Source organism: Girardinichthys multiradiatus, chromosome 22 (genome assembly GCF_021462225.1).
Source record: "Girardinichthys multiradiatus isolate DD_20200921_A chromosome 22, DD_fGirMul_XY1, whole genome shotgun sequence".
NCBI classification, from domain to species: domain Eukaryota; kingdom Metazoa; phylum Chordata; class Actinopteri; order Cyprinodontiformes; family Goodeidae; genus Girardinichthys; species Girardinichthys multiradiatus.
The window spans coordinates 39,286,741-39,304,356 of NC_061814.1; the positions used below are offsets into that span (position 1 = coordinate 39,286,741).

Consider the following 17,616-nt stretch of genomic DNA (forward strand, 5'->3'; position numbering starts at 1 on the left):
GACACCTTCCTGGAGGGGGGCATCTTACAAGCTGCCAACAACTTAATGCTCATCTTCTACCGATGATACACTTGGCTGTGACTTTCAGTATTTAACCCTATTTTTCTCCTAGACATAGCTACTGACTGAGCTTTTACTGTGACTAACTGTATGTGCTCTCTTTCATACTGTAGACTTGAAAGCTGGCTCAGAGTTCATCTGTTTTTTCTTCCTAGATGAAACTACTAAATGGGCTACATCCATTAATGTTTACTTTTCCTTCTCATAGAAAGTACTCCTGGATCAGGGTTTCTGTGTTCTTGTTCTCTCTTCTCTGTTCTCTCAAACCCCCAGTCGTGGCAGATGGCCGCTCACACTGACCATGGTTCTGCTAGAGGTTTCTTCCTGTTAAAAGGGAGTTTTTACTCTCCATTGTCGCTACATGCATGCTCAGTATGAGGGATTGCTGCAAAGTCAACGCCAGTGACTGTCCACTGTCTCTGCATTCTCATCCTGGAGGAGTGAACACTGCAAGTCATTGACCGGATGCAATCTGCTGGGTTTCCTTAGAAAAACTTTATATCCAATTTGAATAAATAACTGAATCTGACTGCACTGTTCTGTAGTTAGGATTAATTAGAATGTATGTAGCCAACTTGAAATCTGTATGATTCGATTGAATTGACTTTGTGATGTGCCTTGAGACAACGTGTTGTGAATTGGTGCTATATTAAAAAATTGAATTCAGTTGAATTGAAAGTAGGCACCTACAGCTTATTTCATATGATATGCTGCAAAGTCATTGTTACACGTGATACATGTGTATGGATTATGATTATTGATTAATGAACATTTATCAAAAATTATAATTAAACATCTTAATTCAGAAAAATAATTTTCTTAACCAAAAATCATTGCTCACCAATAGAAGTCAGAGATGTCATCTGGTGTTGTGATTACAGGCTCAATGCACTTAATAATTACAATTAGTTAATTATCATTAATAACTGGTAATTTTTAACCAAACCACACTAAATGTCATTGTTTATTCAACCGCTTCACCAATCGGTGGGGGAACTTTGACCTTATTTATATATCTATATCTGATATAATTACTACTCTGGTACTTACTACTCACCTAACTAACAAGCACCATTGTACACAAAGGTGATAAAACTGACTACCTAACAATAATAGTTAAACAAAATATTTGCGCATTGAGTGTCTATGAAGATCAAACCAGCAGTTTTATGGACAAAATGTGCAATTTGAGTTTACTTGGAAAGAGAAGCCCTCTATGTGTGCTGATGTCTTTATTTTTGGCGATCAGCTGGGAGACGGTGGGCTGCGCCATTAGCCACAAAGGACTGGTCAGGCGAGGCCCGGACAGCGTTTGCTTTGAATGGAAAACTTTTAACTCCTGGCTGATTTGGGATCAGCCGGACAAAAAAATGAACATGCACCTTGCTGATCGCATCCGCACTGTGCGATTCAGCTGCACTTGCACAGCAAATTAAACACAGCTCAGCAAAAAACACTTCAATCAGTATTGCATGCAACATGTTGATACCTTGGATTAACTACTGGTGATTCTAAATCCTCATCCTGCCCAGACCTCTAAATACACCAATCCAATTTAATATAAAAAAAGAACAAAATTACTTCAAAGTGGCAGTGACAAGCATCCATGATCGACTCAAAAACGGTAAACTTCTCATCCGTCCAAAACGGGGGAAATATGAGGAACCGTTGCAGTCGACTGAATCAACAAGGAGGAAAACTCGTCTCCTTGGAAACAAAGCTCTGTGGAGTTTCACCTGCACCGGAGTGTCGGCGGGGTTTTCGATCAGTATATGAGTCCTCTGACCTTCTTGTATCAGACCGAATTCCAGCTTTCAAGCTCTTCCCGGAATAGCCTTGTGGAGGAAAAAAAAGTAACTTGCCTGTGAGTTTCTGTCGCTCCAGATATGCACCTCCGTTGCGTCGTCCCATGAGACATGCTGGAAATGGCTGTTTAAAAGTTTGTTTCTTCGGCCTTTATAGCTCCGATGACGTCAGCTTCGATGTCCATCATTGCAACAAAGGCTGAGCTGCGTATGTCGAGCTGCGCATCATAGTCGGTCTATCCGACCAAAATGGATGATCCCAACACATGACATGATGATACTGTGTTATTCTCAGTTTAAAGAAAGCCCTCAAAAGGTGGTGTACCATTTGCATTGAACACTCCTGTACATGAACTCTAATGAGAATGGTAGACTACAATGATTTGCCAAGACCGTACTTGTGATGTAAGCATCTGTTTGCTGTTGTGCTGACACTCAATGAGATATATTAATAAGTACTATATAGAGATGGGGCAGATATGATCTGACTTGTGATTCTTGGATCAAATATCAGGCACAGTCCTTTCGAAAGGGCTCTATGGTCCTCTATTGAAAGTTAAACTTCATAGCCAAAAACTATGTTTTACACTTAGATAATGAATTATATACAGAGGAATGCAAGGTCAATTTGATGCAAAGTGAGCTGTGTATTTCTTAGCATTGACTTCTCCAGAGAAATGTATGTTGTATGTTGAAAGGAGAAAATACAGAACATCTATCTGTAATGTGATTTATGCACCACTGGAGGTTATGTAGCATTCTTACAGTAATAATAAATAAGGAGATGTCCTGTCCTGCCAGTTAGTGGAGATTTGTGTTAGTGTTTTTGTTTACTTCTCTCTGTCAGGTGTTTTTCTTCTTATCCAGGTTATTAGATTCCTTCTGTTTATTTTTCAGTCCTTAGATTCTTGTGTTTCATGTGTGTGTTTATGTTGCCCTATAGATCTGTTTCTACCTGGGTTTTGCTATTTAGTATAGTTTCTTTATTTTTCTGCTCAGTTCCTCATGTTCCTTCACATTAGTTTAATTGGATACATTCCCCTCAGTCTCCCTGCAGCCTGTTTCCACACCTGTGCCATGTTTCACCTGATTACCTGTCTCCCTGTTCATTGGTTCATACTCCACTTCTCTCAGTACTTAAGCTTTCTGGTTTTCCTTGTTCCCCTCTGGTTCCTCCTGAATTCCTCTGTCAACTACCATGGTTGTTACCGGTTCTGGTTTCCTGGCTCCACGTTTGTCTTCCATGTTCTGGCGCTGTATGTTCACTACTTTTTTACTCACCATGCGATTCCTGAGCGTAAGTCTGCACTTTGGTCCGACCAAACCAAGACCCGTAATGACAGGAGAGAGCTCTGTGAAATCAGAAGTAGGTTATTAACAGCTGAACAACAAAGAGTTTGGGGTGCTAGGCGGCTCAGTTGGTGGAGCGGGCGCATCATGTGGAGAGGCGATAGTCTTCGACACGGTTGTCCTCCGTTCAATTCCTGGTCTCGAGTCATTTGCTGAATGTCTTCGCTCTCTCTCTACATCCTCTTTTCTGTCAAATTACTATTCAATAAAGGCCACTAGTGCCAATACAAAACATGGAGTTTCAGCAGCAACAGGAAGGCTAACTAGAGAACGTACCTTTATTTTTTTGTATTTAGCTTTCAGTCCCTATTTACCAGGGATTTTGTAGGATTTGGAGATGGTGGCTGACTAATGAAGTAGTTGGACACAACATGGTAATCAAAATCTCTACAACTCAACAGGGAGACTGCTAATACCAACTATGATTTCTTGTAAAAGAAACACAAGAATTGAGATGTTTTTCACTATTGCTGTAGCCCCAAAGATTTCTTGACAATGCCAAGATTCATCGGGCTCGAATAGTGAAAGAGTCGTTCAGGGAGCATGAGACATCATTCTCACACATGGATTGGCCACCACAGAGTCCAGACCTGAACCCCATTGAGAATCTTTGGGATGTGCTGGAGCTAAAAGCTAAAGCAGGTCCAATGAGATATTAGTGTGACTTTTTTTTTTTGGTGGTGACTTTTTTTTGGCCAGGCAGTGTATTTCAATAAAGATATAAGGATTAGATTATAATTCACATATTTTTAGCACTGTGTGAATTCAAAGTAGACATACATGCAATGTTAGAAGGCTAAATCTCTGTCATTTAGTCTAAAATGTAAAAACTAATAGCACTAAAAATGTTAAACTTTTTTCCTCCTTAGTGAGAGACTGGGTAATTTGTGCTAGTGAATGGACAATGATCCCATTTCTTGGACAACTGCAGGGGAATCTCAAAATTGGAAATTTGGGCACCTGAAAAAACAAAATAAGGAAAACAAAAATAAAAAACAATATTCGGAGGGAGGTGTTACTCAGTTTCTTTGCACATTATTTAAAAGGGAATATGAAATTAAATTGCTCTCTGGGCAAACAAAAATCCACATGTTGCTCTCATTTGTGGGGTTTTGGTTTTAAAGCTTACAGATGGGTTCAGGGATTTTGAGAACTCAAGGGGGCCAGCTGAGTGAGCCTGGAAGCAAAGAATGACATGGTTTACTGAAATATGGATTGGAGTAAGAAGCGGGTTTGAGTTGAGCCTGCTGCTGAGTGAGAGGAAGAATGGCGGAAAAAGAGTTAGAAAGGGGTCCACTGAGAGTGTTACTCAGCTCTCTGCAGGGGTTGTGCTCAACTGAATTAATCTGTTGTGAAATGTGCAAGGCAGGCCTGGACCCATGCCTTTTGTACATTGGAGACAGAGAGGATGAGGAAGCGGATGGGTAGACTGATCTGTTGGGAGGCTATGTCATGAAACTGATTGTGAAAAAGCAAATTCTGCCCCAGGGTTCGGTCCCTCTGACCTAGCTACACTATCACAATGTATTAGTTTGTCTGAACCCATTTTTCCACCCTAACAATTACATCAAGACACAAAACACATGAGCATAGCCAACCATCCATAGAATATGAATGGGGTTCGGGGCTACAGTGGTGGGGTTCACTTTTGTCTTTCCATTGGTCATATATATATATATATATATATATATATATATATATATATATATATATATATATATATATTTTTTTTTTTGTTTGGAAACACCTTCTCATTCAAAGAGTTGTCTTTATTTTCATGACTGAATATTGTAGCTTCACACTGAAGGCATCAAAACTATGAATTAACACATGTGAAATTATATACTGAACAAAAAAGTGTGAAACAACTGACAACACCAACAATATGTCTTATATTCTAGGTTCTTCAAAGTAGCCACCTTTTGCTTTGAATACTGCTCCACACACTCTTGGCATTCTGTTGATGAGCTTCAAGAGGTAGTCACCTGAAATGGTTTTCACTTCACAGGTGTGCCCTGTCAGGTTTAATAAGTGGGATTTCAAGCCTTATAAATGGGGTTGGGACTATCAGTTGTGTTGTGCAGGAGGTGGATACAGTACACAGCTGATAGTCCTACTGAATAGACTGTTAGAATTTGTATTATGGCAAGAAAAAAGCAGCTAAGTAGAGAAAAACAAGTGGCCATCATTACTTTAAGAAATGAAGGTCAGTCAGTCCGAACAACTGGGAAAACTTTGAAAGGGTCCCCAAGTGCAGTCGCAAAAACCATCAAGCGCTACAAAGAAACTGGCTCACATGAGGACCACCCCAGGAAAGGAAGACCAAGAGTCACCTCTGCTGCGGACAATAAGTTCATCCGAGTCACCAGCCTCAGAAATTGCAGGTTAACAGCAGCTCAGATTAGAGAACAGGTCAATGCAGCAGACACATCTCTAGAACAACTGTTAAGAGGAGACTGTGTGAATCAGGCCTTCATGGTAAAATAGCTGCTAGGAAACCACTGCTGAGGACAGGCAACAAGCAGAAGAGACTTGTTTGGGCTAAAGAACACAAGGAATGGACATTAGACCAATGGAAATCTGTGTATTGGTCTGATGAGTCCAAGTTTGAGATGTTTGGTTCCAACCACCGTGTCTTTGTGCGGTGCAGAAGAGGTGAACGCATGGACTCTACATACCTGGTTCCCACCGTGAAGCATGGTGGTGGAGGTGTGGGGCTGCTTTGCTGGTGACACTGTTGGGGATTTATTCAAAATTGAAGGCATACCGTGTCAGGTTCAAACAACATAAATACTTATAACATCACAAAAAGAAGAGAAAGACAAAGAATTTGTTTTTACTCGCCATGAGGAGAATGGACAGAGATGTGCTTCAGTTACAAATCTCCTAACGCTCTGAAAACACATCTGTCCGATCCTCTCTTTTTATTATCTTTAGGGTGGTCCCTAGTTACAATATACGTTGCTGCTCTGAAGGGTGGGATAAACAGCTGCAACGTAAACAGGTCATATACACCATTATCTTGTAACAGCACACTTCCACAGTCTCCACCATCTTAAGATCTGTGTGTCCTTTGTTCAGCACGATCAGCCACCATCTTTATGACATCCTGAACTGTGACTGCTTCCTTCCCGGCTTCACCTTTGATCCTTGCCTGCAAACAACTCATCACATCCTTACTCACACATACATGAAAGGTTATAAAGATCAAATAGTAAAGTTAATAAAAAAGGAAAAATATAAGATAAATCTATATACAATTATTCCAACATTTCCCCCCTGTTTATCTTATATTTGCTCATATTCTCATATCACTTAAACAGCCACTTCTTTTGGATTTTTAACTGTAAGATCATTTTTCATGAGCACAAATATAATTACACTCAGAGGCACTTACTGACATTTAAACCACAGAATCATGTAGAGATGGATCTGGGTACAGGTCAGAAAAGTGGTCAGTCAGATCTTCATCATCCTCATCATCCTGATGTTTAAGTAACGGATAGAGCTGGGTAACTCTGTCTTCCATAGGAGAAATAGCTGTGGTGATGAGACGGTTAAGAAGAGAACGAAGACAGGGAATACAACAACAGCCACACAATGTCAAAATTGCAGCAAGCACTGCAAAGGAAATTATTACTGATGAAGGCATACTGAACCAGCATGGCTACCACAGCATCTTGCAGCGGCATGCTATTCCATCCGGTTTGCGTTTAGTTGGACCATCATTTATTTTTCAACAGGACAATGATCCCAAACACACATCCAGGCTGCGTAAGGGCTATTTGACCAAGAAGGAGAGTGATGGGGTGCTGCGCCAGATGACCTGGCCTCCATAATCACCGGACCTGAACCCAATCGAGATGGTTTGGTGAGCTGGACCACAGAGTGAAGGCAAAAGAGCCAACAAGTGCTAATCATCTCTGGGAACTCCTTCAAGACTGTTGGAAAACCATTTCAGGTGACTACCTCTTGAAGCTCATCAACAATGCCAAGAGTGTGCGGAGCAGTAATCAAAGCAAAAAGTGGCTACTTTGAAGAACCTAGAATATAAGACATATTTTCAGTTGTTTCACAGTTTTGTTCAGTATATAATTCCACATGTGTTAATTCACAGTTTTGATGCCTTCAATGTGAAGCTACAATATTCATAGTCATGAAAATAAAGAAAACTCTTTGAATGAGAAGGTGTGTCCAAACGTTTGGTCTGTACTGTATATATATTTATATATATTTACACAGTGTTGACATCATGAAACATAAAAGTCTTTACAGATGTTATGTTACAAAGAAATTATCCAAGTTGACAGGTACAGAAAGAGTGTTAGTAAAATGAGAAAAATTGGTACTGGACATGTCAATATTTAGTCAATAAGTGAAGTTATGTGTAATATAGGTAAAGTTACAGGGAGCAAATATAGATAATATGAAAAAAATCAGGTGCCAAAAATCACAGAAAGCCAAGAAATGTGTCAGTATATAGAAAGTGATCCCTTTCTCTAGCAGTGCCAGTTATTAGCAGCTAGTTTAGTTCGTAATTGATGGTCAATAAAAAGATTTCTTGGGGTGTGGCGGTGGCGCAGGAGTAAAACATGTTAGAAGAGTTCTTTAAGAGCCAAAGACTATTTGCAAAGGGCTACAGAATGACCTAGAATTTGCAAGTCCAGGTTTTCCATAATTCAAATTCAATTCAAAAGTACTTTATTAATCCCAAAAGGAAATTAAATGTTGTTGTAGCTCATAACATATTCATATTTATTCATGTTCATATTTAAAAACATGTAATGTACTCAACCACAATAACGTTTGTGAATGCTCATCTCACAAGACACAGAAAGAATGTTGAAGCTGGTATAAAGTTTGTTGTGGGAAATTTGGACAATCCAATGAAATACTTGGAGTGATGAGACCAAAATGTAACTCTTTAGTTTTCATTGCAAACACCATGTTTGGAGGAGGAATCACACTGTATATCACTCCAGAAACATCATACCAACTACAAGTTTGAAGGTGGGAACATCATGATGTGGACTGTCTTTTAGCATATGGTACAAACCAGACCTTATATAGTTAAAGAAAGAACGAATGGAGACATGCACTGGGGCATTTTGGTAAGAATTTGAAGATGAAACGGGGGGCCACCGTACAACTCCCAATTGTACAGTGGCCCAGAGGTCTCAACCCAAATACAAAAGCCACAACACAAATACAAACGTCACAATGGAAGTGACCTGCAGCGGATGTGACAGTACCGGTGTTACACCAAAATCTGTGAACCATCAAAATCTATAGCTGTGTCCGAATTCAGGGGCTGCATCCTTTACGCTGTCACAGTTGCTAGGCGACAGATGTTACGCTATAAACTGAACTTGACTACATTGTTTGATTACAAGGGTCAATAGGAATGTGTGTAATTGACATAGAATCTGTCTGTATTACTCAATTGGATTGACTTTTTTTGTAAATTGCCTTGAGATGACGTGTTGTGAATTGGTGCTTTATAATCAGACACAAAATTGTTGTTATCAGATGCAAATCAAATGCTACATAGCATTAAAGCAGTGTCCAAGTGATTAAACATTATTGTAAAGTTGATCATAAAATAACAATTAAAGATATACTTCCTCATTAGCACAGCCAGTTTGTGCCTGCGTATGCGATGGTTTTTTGCTGTTTAAGTGGAGATGTAAAAATGATACTAGTAATTGACATTTAGAGTGCTTTCTTGCTGCTTTCATGTACCGGTACCAAACTATAACTCAAAAACTGTACCAAAACCATTATTAGTGGTACCACTAAAACCCCTTTCATTTTTACTCTTTTTGACTCATCTGTTATACTATATACAGATTTTGTAATATTTTAGTGTGTTTTTTCTTGTTGATAGTGCCTTGATTTTTTTGGTTAGTTAGGACCATTTACAGTTAAAGAACCCATTTATGCATTATTTAAGCAATGAGAAAGAAAAACGAATAGAGGGGAGATGTGAGAGAGAAACAACAAAGAAAATGGATGTGAGTGAGTATCCAGAGGGCTTATTAGTCACTTGGAGGTTTTGATCTTGACAAACGAGGACAGAATTAATGCTGCTTCCTGTTTCACTTCCTTCCACACCTAGCTCAGTTGTTTGTGACTGGCCAATTATCACATTAATGCTGCTGTTTTGTTCACAGAGACATCCACCTATCCTGATATTATTGTCACTGCCAAGGCCATAGCAGATAGACTCCTCAGAAAGTAACTGGTGTGATGGACTCCTTATGCTCCTGTTGACATCCAACTGTTAAGCTCATACATATGTCAGCTTCTGCTGTCAATAAAAATCAATTTACCAAAACTGCATCTGCTTTTTTTTTTTTTTTTGTCTTAAAGCTGTGTAAATGAAATGTAATCTAAGCATCCAGTTGGTACTTTACTAAAATGCTTGTTAATGTTAAAGATAGAACAAAGCCTATTTCAAGTTGCACTATGCACACCCTGCTAGTGTATCACTGCTACTTGGGCTGACCTGGAGAACGCATTTCCCTCAAGTGCAGCCTGCATAGTCTTTTATTTAACACTAACAGAAATTGCGGAAAACAATTTGCATGCAACTACATTTACGGTGTCACATAATTATGATTAAAATGTGATGTTGCCAGTTCCAACCAAAATCGGTATTATGATTGCAAGTGAGGAGAATATGGGTTACAACAACAAACTGTACAACTTGTTAAACTCTTTCCACTGCTGGAATGTAACAGGAAGTGGGTTTGGTACCAGGTGGAAAATGAGCCCGATGAAGGATAGACGGCAGAGGGAACTTCACCAGAGCCCCATGTATAAGTCAGTAGCCATAAAGGGACAGAAAACAGTAGGAGTCCTCTCAGTCACCCTCTAGCTGTGAACTGGATTTGCATGATGAAGATGGTGGAAAATATGTAAGTTTTAGGATTAGTGCTGTGAGAATCCGTACTTGTACTCGTTCTCTTCCTCTTCCGCTTCATGTGGGACCGGGTCGCGGGAGCAGCAGACTCAGTAGAGACACCCAAATGTCCCTCTCCCCAGACACCTCCTCCAGCTCTTCCGGGGGGAGCCCAAGGTATTCAAAGCCCAGCCGAGAGACATAGTCCCTCCAGCATGACCTGGGCCGCCCCTGGGCCTGGAACACCTCCCGAGGAAAGCTTCCAGGAGGCATCCGGTATAGATGCCCGAGCCACCTCAACTGGCTCGTCTCGATGTGGAGGAGCAGCAGCTCTACTCCGAGCCCCTTCCGGATGGCCAAGCTCCTCACCCTATCTCTAAGGGAGTGCCCGGCCACCCTACGGAGGAAGCTCATTTCAGCTGCTTTTATCTGGGATCTCATTCTTTCGGTCATGACCCAAACTTCATGGCCATTAGTGAGGGTAGGAACGTAGACCAACCGTTAAATCGAGAGCTTCGTTTTTCGGCTCAGCTCTCTCCTCACCACAATGGACCAGCACATCGTCCCCAGTACTGCAGCAGCCGCACAGATCCGCCTGTCGATCTCCTGCTCCATTCTTCCCTCACTCGTGAACAAGACCCCAAGATACTTGAACTCCTCCACTTGAGGCAGGAACTCCCCTCCAACCTGAAGAGGACAAGCCACCCTTTTCCGTTCGAGAACCATGACCTTGGACTTAGAGGAGCTGATCTTCATCCTAGCCACTTCACACTTGGCTGCAAACCGCCCTAGCACATTCTGTAGGTCTTGGCTAGAGGGGGCCAGCAGAACCATGTCATCTGCAAAAAGAAGAGACGAAATTCACTGGTCCCCAAACCAGACTCCCTCCTGCACTTGGCTGCGCCTAGAAATCTTGTCCATAAAAGTTACGAACAGGACCGGTGATAAAGGGCAGCCCTGCCAGAGTCCAGCATGCACAGAGAACAGACTTAGTGCCGGCAATGTGGACCAAACTCCTACTCCGCTTGTACAGAGACCGGGTGGCCCCAAATAAAGGGCACCACAAGGGACACAGTCGAATGCCTTCTCCAAGTCCACAAAACACATGTGGACTGGTTGGGCAAACTCCCATGAACCGTCGAGTACCCTGCAGAGGGTGTAGAGCTGGTCCAGTGTTCCACGGCCGGGACAAAAACCACACTGCTCCTCCTGAAGCCGAGGTTCGACTATCGGCCAGACTCTCCTCTCCAATACCCTGGCGTAGGCCTTACCAAGGAGGCTGAGGAGTGTGATCCCCCTATAGTTGGAACACATCCTCCGGTCACCCTTCTTATAAAGGGGGACCACTACCCCAGTCTGCCAGTCCACAGGCACTATCCCCGACCGCCACACAATCTTGAAGAGACACGTCAACCATGATAGCTCCACAACATCCAGAGACTTGAGGTGCTCAGGGTGGATCTCATCCACCCCCGAAGCCCTGCCACCATGGAGCTTTTTAACCACCTCAGTGACTTCAGCCTGGGTGATGAAAGAGTCCAACCCCGAGACCCCAGCCTCTGCCTCCACAATGTAATGTGTGACGGCAGGATTGAGGAGATCCTCGAAGTACTCCTGCCACAGCCCAATAATGTCCTCAGTCGAGATCAGCAGCTTCCTACCCACACTGTAAACAGTGTTGGCGAAGCACTGCTTCCCCCTCCCGAGGGGCCGGACGGTTTGCCAGAATGGCTTCGGGGCCAACCGGTAGTCCTTCTCCATGGCCTCAACGAACTCCTCCTAGGCCCGAGTTTTTGCCTTTGCCACAGCTCAGGCTGCGTCACGCTTGGCCTCACAAGCCAACAACAGCCGATAGGACTCCTTCTTCAGCTTGACAGCATCCCTTACTGCTGGTGTCCACCACTGGGTTCGAGGATTGCTGCCACGACAGGCACTGCAGATCTTACGGCCACAGCTACGGGCAACAGCATCAACAATTGATGCGGAGAACATGGTCCACTCGGACTCTATGTCTCAAACATCCCCCAGAATCTGGTCAAAGTTCTCCCGGAGGTGGGAGTTGAATAAATCCCTGGCCGAGGGCTCTGCCAGACATTTCCAGCAGACCTTCACCATGCGCTTGGGCCTGTCAAGTCTGTCCGGCTTTCTCCTCTTCCACCGGATCCAACTCACCACCAAGTGATGATCCGTTGACAGCTCAGCCCCTCTCTTCACCAGAGTGTCCAAAACATGCGGAGAAGGTGTGAAGACACGACAACAAAGTTGATCATCGACCTCCTGCCTAGGGTGTCCTGGTGCCAAGTGCACTGATGAACACCCTTATGCCTGAACATGGTGTTCATTATGGACAATCTGTGACTAGCACAGAAGTCCAATAATGAAACACCGCTCGGATTGAGATTGGGGAAGCCATTCCTCCTGATCACGCCTCTCCAGGTGTCACTGTCGATTCCCACATGGGCGTTGAAGTCCCCCAGCAGAATAATGGAGTCCCCACGCTGTGCGTGGAGGTGAGCCCGACTATTTTTAGTCTATATCTCTCGACCTCCCGCACAAGCTCAGGTTCCTTCCCCCCCAGCGAGGTGACAAACCACGTCCCTAAAGCTAGCCTAAGCATCTGGAGATCAGGCCGCCGAGGTCTCCACCTTCGTCCGCTGCCCAATCCTCTTTGCACTATTGCCTCATGGTTCCACCTGCAGGTGGTGGGCCCACGATGGCCTGCGAGGCCATCCCTCATGGGGTGCTGTGTCCATGTAACTGTTTGAAACCCTTGGATTAAATGAATGAGTGTATATGAGTGGTATTCAATGTGAGTGCATGTGAGAGTATTTATTCATTACTTTTATGTGTGGCTCACATTGCAGCTCTGTTTTCAGAACTATGTTGCTACTCAGACAAAAAAAGAACAGAATGGCTTGTATTTGAAGAAATTGGGAATTATTGGATTGTTTTCTAGATCTGCTTTGCTTTCTCTGTTTCTTCTGCTTCTTTTTTTTATTGTCATGGCTCAGTGGATAGCACCTGTTTGGCAGGTTGGAAAGCTCAACTCTTATTCTGCAGGTGAAGGTTTAGACAACCAAAAGTTAGAGCCTAGGGATTTACTGAGATGGACAGAATGAGAAGTGAAGTGAGATTTCTGTAGGCATTTTTCTAAATAAAACAGGAGTTGCATTCCATTATCTGACAACCTTTGGTTTTCTTTCATTAGGCAGTATGTTATATGGCACCACCTTCAAGTATGTTTCTGTTTGCATTATTTATATAAATCTACATATTTTTCTCTTATGACAGGGATTATTAAATAATCTATTTGTAAATAATTTAAATATCATTTTTATCCCTTCTTTCCTGTTGCTACAAACACACGAACACACATACATTTGTGTGGGTAGGCAGGGGGGGTAACACGGGTTGACCCAGATTGATTATGCTAGAAGCAGAATGCAGTCAGCACCATTACTAACATGGCTTCCCCATCCAAGGCTGCTGCCAACTGAAACAACAGGCTGCAAGCCATGTGAGTGGGACTTTATACAGCATAGCATCAATCTGTCAGGGTGGAGGCACCCCACCATCTCAGCTGATTTGACACAGCCAGGTGAAATAAGTTAAGCTTTCTGGCAAAATAGGTGTTTTTCTGTGATTTTTTTTCACTGTTGATCCAAGTGTGGTTCAGATATTGGGGTCCAGTTCAGGACAAAAAAAGAAAACGAAAGGGAGGGCAGTGTGCAAGAAAAAAATGGCTATTTTTAATCTGCAGAAAACCTTCTGTTGTCATTCAGTTTTATAGAAACAGATACATAATTTTGGTTTTTAAGTGTGTTTTATGTGAGAGTTTAGAAGAACTAAATGCAGGACAGAGGTGCTCTTACATTTGGAAGAAAAAGCATCAAAAGAAACAGGTTGGAATAAATAGCTGCAAACAAAACAATTCTCCCAAAAGAAAGTGAAAACAAGCAGGTAGGAGAAGATGCTGACAAATCTGGCAGGCAAACAGACTGACAAAGGAAAGAAAAGGAGAAAGGACTATGTATATATATATATATATATATATATATATATTATACATACACAGAGAGAGGAGAGTGGATGATGGGACACAGAAGGTTTTAAATTAGAACAGAACATAACATTACAGTGGTCAAAAACAAAGGATAGAGATGGAAAAAATATTTTCCTGAAACAAAATAGGATAAAAAAAAGTCAAAAGCATGAGCTGTCAGAAATGGTTCCCTAATTATTTTTCACCTGTGAAAAGTTAGGATAGTGCAACTCCAATGTTGTGCTAAAAATCTCTCTTTGAATTTGCCCCTTTTTAACCTTTAGCTTTTAAAATACATGTTTATAAATGAATAAGCAGAGTTAGTTTAACTTTGAATAGGTAAGAGATGAGCAGTTTTCACATCATTAATGGTTAACTTGTTTTTTCTTTTATTGTGATAAGAACTGTGATTTATTGTGACAATGATCAACTCTATTTAAATGTGTTTGCACATTATTGTTACATGTGTGCATAAATAAACATCATCATATTGCTATATATAAATTAATATAAAAAAATAAAAAGAAATTTGAAAAAACATACAAAGATTGTGAACCAGGCAGAGCAACAGTTATACTGGGAGGAAAAACCACAGATAATGAGGAATAGCAATGGGTGTAGAGCAGGCAAAAAATGCATTCCAGCAAAGAACAAATGAAAACATAACAGCTTATATACAAGGAGAGAGTGAAGAGAGAGGCTGGGCAAGCAGGTGAGTATGAGAAACAGCTGACACCATTAAAGAGTGAGAGCTGAGGGAGAGAAGTACAGGTCCTTCTCAAAATATTAGCATATTGTGATAAAGATCATTATTTTCCATAATGTCATGATGAAAATTTAACATTCATATATTTTAGATTCATTGCACACTAACTGAAATATTTCAGGTCTTTTATTGTCTTAATACGGATGATTGTGGCATACAGCTCATGAAAACCCAAAATTCCTATCTCACAAAATTAGCATATTTCATCCGACCAATAAAAGAAAAGTGTTTTTAATACAAAAAACGTCAACCTTCAAATAATCATGTACAGTTATGCACTCAATAGTTGGTCGGGAATCCTTTTGCAGAAATGACTGCTTCAATGTGGCGTGGCATGGAGGCAATCAGCCTGTGGCACTGCTGAGGTCTTATGGAGGCCCAGGATGCTTCGATAGCGGCCTTTAGCTCATCCAGAGTGTTGGGTCTTGAGTCTCTCAACGTTCTCTTCACAATATCCCACAGATTCTCTATGGGGTTCAGGTCAGGAGAGTTGGCAGGCCAATTGAGCACAGTGATACCATGGTCAGTAAACCATTTACCAGTGGTTTTGGCACTGTGAGCAGGTGCCAGGTCGTGCTGAAAAAGGAAATCTTCATCTCCATAAAGCTTTTCAGCAGATGGAAGCATGAAGTGCTCCAACATCTCCTGATAGCTAGCTTCATTGACCCTGCCCTTGATAAAACACAGTGGACCAACACCAGCAGCTGACACGGCACCCCAGACCATCACTGACTGTGGGTACTTGACACTGGACCTTTGGCATTTTGGCATTTCCTTCTCCCCAGTCTTCCTCCAGACTCTGGCACCTTGATTTCTGAATGACATGCAGAATTTGCTTTCATCTGAAAAAAGTACTTTGGACCACTGAGCAACAGTCCAGTGCTGCTTCTCTGTAGCCCAGGTCAGGCGCTTCTGCCGCTGTTTCTGGTTCAAAAGTGGCTTGACCTGGTGAATGCGGCACCTGTAGCCCATTTCCTGCACACGCCTGTGCACGGTGGCTCTGGATGTTTCTACTCCAGACTCAGTCCACTGCTTCCGCAAGTCCCACAAGGTCTGGAATCGGCCCTTCTCCACAATCTTCCTCAGGGTCCGGTCACCTCTTCTCGTTGTGCAGCGTTTTCTGCCACACTTTTTCCTTCCCACAGACTTCCCACTGAGGTGCCTTGATACAGCACTCTGGGAACAGCCTATTTGTTCAGAAATTTCTTTCTGTGTCTTACCCTCTTGCTTGAGGGTGTCAATAGTGGCCTTCTGGACAGCAGTCAAGTCGACAGTCTTACCCATGATTGGGGTTTTGAGTGATGAACCAGGCTGGGAGTTTTAAAGGCCTCAGGAATCTTTTGCAGGTGTTTAGAGTTAACTCGTTGATTCAGATGATTAGGTTCATAGCTCGTTTAGAGACCCTTTTAATGATATGCTAATTTTGTGAGATAGGAATTTTGGGTTTTCATGAGCTGTATGCCAAAATCATCCATATTAAGACAACAAAAGACCTGAAATATTTCAGTTAGTGTGCAATGAATCTAAAATATATGAATGTTAAATTTTCATCATGACATTATGGAAAATAATTAACTTTGTTGCAATATGCTTATATTTTTAGAAGGACCTGTAAATGAGCAGGAGCGGACAAAGAGAAACACAGGGAGGACATCCAGCAAAAATATCTAAATGTAACAAAACATAAGAATGAATAATGAACCTACACTCCAACAGCAACTGAAGAACATAAACAACACATAGGAAACAAATCACCAAAGAAACTTAAATACCAAACTCTGGAGAATCAATACATTTTATTTTCATTTTGCTTAACAGAAATAAAGGATAGCGATCTTCCACTATTTGTATAATTAATCTAAATTAAACTTTCATTGTTTAAAATGAATTTCTGAATAAATGATCTTTTCAGTCATACTCTAATTTATTGAGAACTTTTCATTCAAGTCCTATTCTCATAGGGTTTCATCCACCCAGCCAATTTTTGTACCTGCCTTTCTTTGCAGTGTCGCATGTGATAAAACAGAAATATATCAGTTCACCTGTAACAACCAAACAATATAATTTGTGAATGACACTGGTTGAAATTATATGGGATGTAATTGCATCAATACATTTATAAAGCTTTCCTAGATTAAAGCATATTCACTCTCCAAATGCACATGACTCATTTAGGGGTTGATATTAAAGGGCTCAAACATTGTACCCATTTTAAAGGACTACCCTTCCTCTCCTCATACTCCACTACAGCGGCACACAAGTGACATGGGGGACTGCTGCCAGTGAGGGGAGGATGAATTTTTTCACCATGTGCACATGGCCTGATCTGTCTTGCTTTAGCTTCTCTTACATCATGGCACGTGCCTCAGATTTTTCTTCCTACAGAGCAGCTCTGTATTTAGGATGTGATTTACACACAAAAACACCACTTTAGAAGGTACATGGAGTATTCTGTCTCTCCTGTCTCAATCTACAAGCAATATAATCATCTTCCAACACTTCCAACACAGGAAGGAAAGTGTAAAAAACTGATAAAAGCATCCATTTGAAAGACAAAAATAGACAGAAAACCAGACTAAAGCTGTGAAACAATTTATATTCATTTATATTTTACTTAAGATGTTTTTGTTTTATTTTTCTTAGCTTGTCCTCTATTTCAGTGTTGTCATTGTAATCTTCAGCTCAGCAA

General features: G+C 41.5%; 1 protein-coding gene across 3 annotated transcripts in view; it reads left to right on the top strand.

The window, feature by feature from the left end:
• Positions 1-17,616, top strand: part of LOC124859409 (gamma-aminobutyric acid receptor subunit pi) — a 94,815-nt gene that overhangs the window by 45,930 nt on the left and 31,269 nt on the right. The window lies entirely within an intron of this gene.